The sequence below is a fragment of the Acinonyx jubatus genome, chromosome C2 (assembly GCF_027475565.1).
Source record: "Acinonyx jubatus isolate Ajub_Pintada_27869175 chromosome C2, VMU_Ajub_asm_v1.0, whole genome shotgun sequence".
In the NCBI taxonomy this organism is placed as follows: domain Eukaryota; kingdom Metazoa; phylum Chordata; class Mammalia; order Carnivora; family Felidae; genus Acinonyx; species Acinonyx jubatus.
The window spans coordinates 57,287,797-57,297,114 of NC_069384.1; positions in this window are offsets into that span (position 1 = coordinate 57,287,797).

The following is a 9,318-nucleotide window of genomic DNA, read 5'->3' on the forward strand; positions in this document are numbered from 1 at the left end:
ATGAACTCTGTCAGGACTCCCAATTTACTTTCTAAAGAAGTCCTAGCAACAAATAAAACTGATTACAGTAATAAAGCCATTCGGCTGTCACCAGAAAATACTCAAAAGTTCTGGGAAGGCAGAGCAGAGGGGATGGAACAACAGTTACATGAATCTTGATGAAAGATTTGGTGGTGAACCTGATAACCTGGGAACCACGCACAAGACGTAGCCTCTCTATGCTGCACTTTTTCTGGTCAAGACATAAGTATCTGCTCATGCTGAATGGGAAGAGGAAAAGAGATTTAAAATCCCATCTGTACTGGGTGTTGTATGGAAACCAATTTGACAGTAAATTTCATATTAAAAAAATTTTAAAAAAAAGTTACTGGAATAACAGAAAAAAGAAAAAAAAAAGATTCCCATCTGTGGTTGAACCATTTTTTGCACCACGAGGTTGGGATCAGCATAATTCTACCCTTATAGGTAATTGGGTCGCATTGGATTTTTGTTATACATAAACTGTTGCATGATTCAGAGGGCATGCTTTGATGCCTCATAGATCTGAATCTGGCATAATTTTAATAGGAATTGATTTTAATTTCTGTGGCCAGTTAATAGAAAAGTATGACAAGCACTGTTCCTGAGTACCTCTTTTAGATGGCCATTTAGGGTTTGTAGATTTCAAACTCAAGAAACTGATATAAAAAATATCTAAGAACCACACCCTCCCTGCCTTCAGTGAATATAGAATTTAATGGGAGAGACAGATATTTAAACAAATAAAAACATATGAAAAGAAGAGAGATGAATAGAGAAGAGGGTATCATATCAGGGACAGAGTATGAGAAATATTTTCAAAAAGCTTCAGAGAGGAGACTGTCAGTAGAGGCAAAGGCATGAGACATAGTTACAGGACTTGAAAACCTTACCTAAGGATTACGTATACAAAGAATATAAGAAGGATTAAATAATGAAAATCTCGTAACATAATTTACCATATAAATAGGGCTTAAGAAGAAAAATATACAATTACTCTTAAAAGGTGAAGATGCTTAAAAGGCCTTTGGCAAAATTCTGTGCCCATTCTTAAAACTCTTGAGAAATGGTATATTTCCTTAACCATATGTTTATACATAATATGTGTGCATATCTATATCTATATATATGTACATATATATGCTATTATAGTGCATAGATATTATTACTATATAGTTATATTTATACATATACTATGGTACATATACATATATATGTGTTATAATATATAATATAGTCATAGTGCATATATACTGTAACTATTACTACCAATATAACTATAGAAATATGTATGTGCTGATACAATGAAAACAAAGATGGACACATTGGACTACTTAAAAATAAAGCAATTTGCATGAAAAAGACCAAAGTCAAGGCAAATGATAAACTAGGTGAAAATATTCACAACATATATTATAGATAAGGGGTGATAAAGAATTTACAAATATTGAGGATAAATAAGTTTTAAAAACCTGTGGGAAAATGAGCCAGATATGAACCAATGATTCACAAAAAAGAGATAAAAATAACTTTAAAAATTGTTTTTATTTTTACATTTAATTTAAATCCAAGTTAGTTAACATACAGTGTAGTACTCGTTTCAGTAGAACCCAGTGATTCATAACATGCATATATAACACCCAGTGCTTATCCCAACAAGTGCCCTCCTTAATGCCCATCACCAATTAACCCATCCCCCCACCCACCTCCCCTCCATCAGCCCTCCATTTGTTCTCTGTATTTAAGAGTCTCTTATGGTTTGCTTCCCTCTCTGATTTTATCTTATTTTTCCTTCCCTTCCCCTATGTTCATCTGTTTTGTTTCTTAAATTCCACATATGAGGCAATCATATGATATTTCTCTTTCTCTGACTTATTTAGCTTAGCACAATACATTCTAGTTCCATCTACATTGTTGCGGCAAGATTTGATTCTTTTGATCTCTGAGTAACTGAGTAGCCCTCCACGGTATCTATATACCACATCTTCTTTATCCATTCATCAGTCAATGGACATTTGGGCTCTTTCCATAATTTGGCTATTGTCGATATTTTGTAAAAATAACTTAAACACTTGAAAAAATTCAGTCCTTGATATTAAAAGAAATGCAAATTAAAAATTCACGAAGACACCATTTCTTCCCCATTCATTTATGAAGAATTTCAAGTGTTTGACAGCATGTTCTCTTATCAAGGCTGTGGAGAAACGGTTACCCTCACATGTTGTTGAAGGGAATGCCAAATGGTACAACCACTATGGAGAGGAATTTGACAATATCTAGCAAAATTATATAGGAAGTTATCCTCTGACTTAGCAATTTCTCTTCAGGAATTTACCCTGAAGCTCTACTTCCAACAATATCAAATTTCATATGCACAAAGTTATTCTTGGTGGCATTATTTGTAACTGCCAAGAATTGAAAACTATCTAAATGTCCAAACATAGGAGATTGGTTGATTACACTATAGTAAATACACAAAATGGAGAACAGTACAGCTGTCAAAAGAAGAAAGAAGAAAATCTCCATTGACTGGTATAGAGTGATTTCCAGGAGATGGTATAAAGAAGAAAAAGCAATGTAAAAAGACTGTATAATATATTACCTGTCCATAAGAAAGAAAAATTATAAATGTATAATTTATATAATACGATGTCCAACCATCCTTCATTGGTGGTGTTAATTTTGATTGTATATGTGTGCATGTGTTGTGTTTTAAGTATATAAACATGGCTATCTTTCCCAGGTATGTCTTTTTTTAAAATTTTTTTTTTAACGTTTCATTTATTTTTGAGACAGGGAGAGACAGAGCATGAACAGGGGAGGGTTAGAGAAAGGGAGACACAGAATCCGAAACAGGCTCCAGGCTCTGAGCTGTCAGCACAGAGCCTGACGCGGGGCTCGAACTCACGAACCATGAGATCATGATCTGAGCCGAAGTTGGCCACTTAACCGACTGAGCCACCCAGGCACCCCACCAGGTATGTCTTTTGAAAGGACCAATGAGCAAGATATTCTAGTAGCAATGAGCACACCTGGCACTCAAATTCTGCTCAGTAACATAATTTCCTGCTGAAAGGAATCAGAACTTTTTTTTTTAATTCTTTAATGTTTATTTATTTTTGAGAGAGAGAGACAGAGAGCGAGTGGGGGAGGAACAGAGAGAGGGGGAGACACAGAATCCGAAGCAAGCTCCAGCCTCCGAGCTGTCAACACAGAGTCCGACACGGGGCTCAAACTCAGGAACGAACCTCGAGATCATGACCTGAGCTGAAATCAGAAGCTTAACCGACTGAGCCACCCAGGCGCCCTAGGAATCAGAACTGTTCAAAGCAGTGTCTGATTGAGGGCAAAGAAGATATAGTATGATATGGAGTATTTTGTTATGTTAGAAAATAAGAACTTATTCCAAAAAACACTGGGGTATACCCAAGGGATGTAAGAGTTAGCTTGAAGGGTCTCCTATTGGCTAAATCTAGGATAATTTGAATACTGATACAATTAAGTATACTGATGAATTGGAAACCATTGAAAAAAAAAAGCTGAAACTTATGAGTCCTTACCAGTAATAGATGATTGGTATATAGGCAAAGAGAAACAGAGAGAAAGAGAAAAGGCAAGGGTGGGGGGTGGGGGTGGAATCACAGTAAAGATGGGATCAGGCTAGATTCATCAACAACTGCTAAATCAAGGAGGAAGTTTTGATGACAATTACTGTATTTACATGGTCTCTAAGGATTTGTCAGAAGGATGCTTATTAGTTACAAGAGAGGGAAAAGAAACAGTAATTATGTAGTGGAGAAGTTAAATGACAACTTGACCAAGTGATCAAAATGAACATCACCAGTGAGGAGTAGATGAACATAGCACTCCTCCAGATGTGATACCTTAGGACACAATATCACCTATGCAGTATTAAAGCAGAGAACAAACAAACTGAATCCAATCACTGAGTAACATTAAATAAACACAAAACAAGAGATGTCTAAAAGATGAAGAAAGGCTCTAGAAAATATTCCAGATTAAAGGATGTAAAAGGACATGCTGATTCATTGCAATATCTAACCTCAGACTGGATCCTTTACTGGAGGGGAAGAAAAGCTACGGAGAAAATCTGACAATTCAGATCTGACATTTGTCAGATCAGCTGACAAAATCGGACTATGGGCAGAAGACTAGAGGAAGGTATTGACAACTCTGCTGTGGTTATGTAAGAGAATATTCTTATTCTCAGGAAATACATACTGAAGTATTTAGGGGTAGATGGCCATGTATGTATATATATGTATACATATATATATATGAGTATGTATATAACATGTATATATGTATGACTATGTATATAACGTACTCTCAAATGGATGTGTGTGCGTGCGTATATAATACACGCATACACATTCATGCATGCGCATATACGTACAGAGAGAAAAGCAGATGGTAAAGATATCAACAATAGAGGATTCTAAGTGAAAGGAATGCCTGGGGTTATTTTTTTTTTTTATTTTTGCAGTCTTTTTTAATGTTTGAAATTATTTCCAAATAGAAAAATTTTTTTAAAGTGCTTAAGTAAGACCTAATAAATAATGCTTAACTTTACTCAAAACCAGCCTGTCTTATCAGACTTTGCAGCCCTTAGATGATATGATAAGACACAAAGATCTTTTAGGTCGAGGAACTTTTGCTTGACTATTCTCTGGGAGTTATTTCATCTGAAATTTCAGGAGAAAATAAATGAGGATTGATCATGCAAGTTGGCTGTTTTTATTTCATTTCTGGGTCTTATTCTGCCTTAGGTACTGGCTGGGATCCACCAAAACTTCAATCAATTTTTCTTTCTTAAGGAAATGAATAGAGCCCTTTGATTTTCCCAGAACTCCAGGGCAAGCTTTTCCTCTTACCATTACACCATTTCATATCAAAGGAGACTAAGCCGTGTCCCTCCTGACTTCACCCGAGAGAGAGGCTTCAGTTCTTCCTAAAACCCTCGAGGGGAGCAGTTTTTGTTGTCACCCTGGTAGAAACTATGGAAACAGATCCCTCACTCAGGGCAGTGGCAGATGTAGGCTTCCCCAAGCAGAAGCTAGGAATAGAAGGCCCCTCAATCCCTTCCCTTCTCTTCCTAGATTACTTCGTCCATCACCCCCAAATTTTCGATAAACAGCTTGACTGATACATATTTGTTCAATAAACACTTCATTTGAAGATACTCTCTGTTTTACTGAGACCAAACTTTTTAGTTTGCTGTTTTTACTGTATTTAGTGCAATGTTTAAATGAAAGTTTTCAAGGGGCGCCAGGTGGCTCAGTCGGTTAAGCGTCGGACTCTTGGTTTCGGCTCAGGTCATGATCTCACAGTTCATGAGTTTGAGCCCCGTATCAGGCTTCATGCTGGCAGTGCAGGACCTGCTTGGGATTCCCTCTCTCTCTGCCTCTCTCTGTCTCTCTTGCTCCCCTACTTGTTCTCTCTGTCTCTCTCTATAAATAAATAAATAAATAAATAAATAAATAAACTTTAAAATTTTTTTAATAAATAAATGAAAATTTTTAGGTAAGGAAATGCCAGCCATGAACTCCTCTCGAATGTCCTTAAGAGTGTTGAGTCATTTTGTACAACTCAGCACCCTCAGAGTGAGGGCGAGGCCTGGGACAGGTTAGCACTCAAGTACTATCTTAATGAATGACAGGGGACACCGAATGGGTGACTAGGAGAGAGAAAAATGCCTTGTGGAACAGAGAATTTAGCTGAAACAGGACTCAACATGGTGAGCTGAGATTTTTTTTTTTTTTACTTACTCTGTGTCACAGATGAATACATCCACTTGACATCTATGTTCTTCAGAATTTTCTTGGGGCACGTCAACCAGACCAGGGCCTCAATCTGGGTGTTTGGCAGTGATACCTTAGATTGAACGGGCCTCTGGGTCAAAGTTTCGCTCAGTTTGATAGAATCAGTCATGTATCCACATGTGCGGAGGAAAGGCCAGATCCTGGGAACCAGTGAAGACTAAAATAAGTAAACATGAACACCATGAGGGGTGATGGGAAATGGGGAGATGTTGGTCAAACGTTACAAACTTCCTGTCTGTAATAAGTTCTAGGGACCTAACAAACAGCATGGTGACCACAGGTGACAATACTGTATTTTATACCTACGAGTTGCTGAAAGAATAGATTTTAAATGTTCTCACATTAGCAACACCAAAAATGCAACTAAGCAAGGTGAAAGGTATGTTAACTAACCTTATTAGGGTAAACATTACCCAGTACACACGTAACAAATCATTACATCATACACCTTAACCGTACACATTGGTATGTGTCAATTATGTTTCAATAAAGCTGGGAAAATAAAAAAGAACACCAGTTAGCCAGGTGAGGAACCATGGTCTGAAACTTTGAGAGCAAGAACAGGTCTCAGTGGGTCAAAGGATAGCCATGGAATTTCTACAGGTGAGAGTCTTCCCTAATCAAGTCAAGAGCAGAGAGTTCAGCCGTAGAAAGGAGATCTTTGATCCTCTCCTCTCTTTAAGGAGGCTGTTATGTCTCTGATGGCAAGAAAAATTTGGCCCATATCCTGGGTTTTCAATCTGCTGTTGCCCCACGTTGCCTAAGGTTTAGAAAATGGACACTGTTTCAAGCTTTGGCCTCAAATCCACCCATAGTCTTGTACTTTGCTGAACCAGGTTGGAGAATGAACCAAGAGAACTTTACTGTGTATATCTGGATTCTTGGTGACTTTCTCTCAGACCTGAAATTTTCATATGAGGGGACATGAATGCTCATCAATATGAATATGTGCCAGGAAGGGCTCCAAGCCACAGGATAAACTTAGCACATATAGAACATCATACACGTATAGATATAATATACATGTATAGATATAACAAAATTTGAATGGATTCATAAAAAACAAACTATGCAACTTGAAAGAAATGTCATGAACAGTGCTTGCCAAATGGGGCTCTGGGCAGTGTGCACATCCTCTTCTTCATGCTTGGTGGAAAGGTTGAGAAGTTCTGCCCTAGGACTGCACACGCACCAGTCCTGTCACTGTGAAGCTGTTGGAAGCCCAAAAAGGGGACCCCCATCCAGGTCATTCATACCCCTCATTCTGAGAACTTTTAGAAAGTGTTTTCTGAGGCTGGCTTCCTGAGGTCTGAGCATCTCATCTTGGGTACCAAATGTGAGGAGGGGCTAGAGAACATTTTGAGCTGTCTCACAGGTAAGAGTGTGTGACTGATATAAAATCTCTATTAGAAAACTCCCAAGGGGAGCCTAGGTGACTCAGTCCATTAAGTGTCTGAGTTCGGCTCAGGTCATGATCTTGCAGTTCATGGGTGTGAGCCCCGCCCTGGGCCCTGTGTGGACAGTGAGGAGCCTGTTTGGGATTCTTTCTCTCCCTCTCCTTCTGCCCCAGTCCTGCTCTCTCTCTCTCTCTCTCAAAATAATAATAATAATAATAATAATAATAATAATAAAAAGGAACTCCCAAAAGCACATCTCAAGATTTGGGGGATAGCAGCATGGTTTTAGGATATCAGGTACATATTTACATATAAAATGTTCCACTAGACCCACTTCTAGCAAAGAAGTCAAAGTGAGGAAAGGTAATAGAGAAGAGAGAAAGGAAAAGCTTAACTCTGAAAAGGTAAAAAAGTGCAGCTGGAATGGGTGGAGGAACAAAATATGGTTCAAGAGACCAAAAAAACTCATCTAGTCTAATCTATTAAATGCTTCAACCTCTTCTAACACATTACTATCCTCTTGTTGCCAAACTTGGCTTGGATGTTTCCAATTGCAGGGACTCATAACTTCCCTTATTTCACTCTGTTGCCTAACGCTGACTGCTAGAACATTCATTTTTATACTTGGCTGAACAGAAAGATGTGTGGGATAAACTTTACTTTCTTTTTTACTGATGCTACTAAAAGGAAGCAGAAGCTGTGGGGACCGATAGATTGTTAAGACAAACTACAGCTTCTGCCATGAAGCAAGATGTGTGCCTGGGTTGGGGAGTTACCTGCAGAAAATTAAGCAAATCAGAATCCTTTGATACCAAATCGTCAAACAGCCAAGAAACATACTAAAGTCTTGACTATAACCTACTATTCAGAGAGCGTGGATAAGGGAAAAATACTAAAGACTCATTATTTTTATTTGTACTAAAATTTATATACCATGTTTTTTTTTTTTAAAATTGTTAGTCAAAGTAGATTTCTCAAACTTGTAATTTTGTTTTCTTTTAATGTTTTTTATTTATTTTGAGAGGCAGGAGTGGTAGAGAGAGGGAGGAAGGGGAGAGAGAGAGAGAGAGAGAGAGAGAGGGAGAGAATCTCAAGCAGGCTCTGCTCTGTCAGCACAGAGCTCGACATGGGTCTCAGTCTCACAACACGAGAGATCATGACCTGAGCCAAAATCAACAGTCAAACACTTAATCCACTGAGCCACCTGGGCACCCCTCAAACTTGTAATTTTAATATTAAAGTTGGGAGAGAATGATAATATCTGCTCTTAATTGCTCTGATATTTACTCCACAGATAATGTGTCATCATGTAATTTCCAACTAATGTCTGCAACCCCAAATACAGAGTCAGGTCATTAGAAAGAACGCATTCCTCTTTAAGATCAAATTTGCTAAGTGAATAACAAAGGTACAAAAACCATTCTAACTGTGACTGAAGGTCAAGTGTTTACTAGTTTACAGTAGTACACACAAGCTCTCCTAATAGTTGATGTCATTCACAATGCCAGGAACCTTGAGGTGGGATAAATAAGGACAGCAGTTGGTGTTCCTGGCCACTTAAGCCAAGATCAAGCATTTCTGCCAAAACATGCTTCTCTAATTGCATACATTTACACACAACATGGATAAGAATTGGTTACTTTTCCATTCGTCCTAGTCTAACTTTTTTTTTTAAATGTTTATTTATTTTTGAGACAGAGAGAGACAGAGCATGAGCAGGGAAGGGCCAGAGAGAGAGGGAGACACAGAATCTGAAGCAGCTCCAGGCTCTGAGTTGTCAGCACAGAGCCTGATGCGGGGCTCGAACTCACAGACCGAGAGATCATGACCTGAGCCGAAGTCGGACGCTCAACCAGCTGAGCCACCCAGGCACCCCATCCTAGTCTAACTTTTTTGACAGAGAAATTGACATCTCAAAGTCTTGATATAAATAAAGCATTTGGGACATTAAAGTCCTTCTGGGAGCTTTTTAAAGGGCAGGAAAAAAGGGGCCACCCCCAGGGGATTTAAGTCAGTAGCGTTAGGGGGCGTGTAACGTAGGAATCCGTATTTTTGCATAA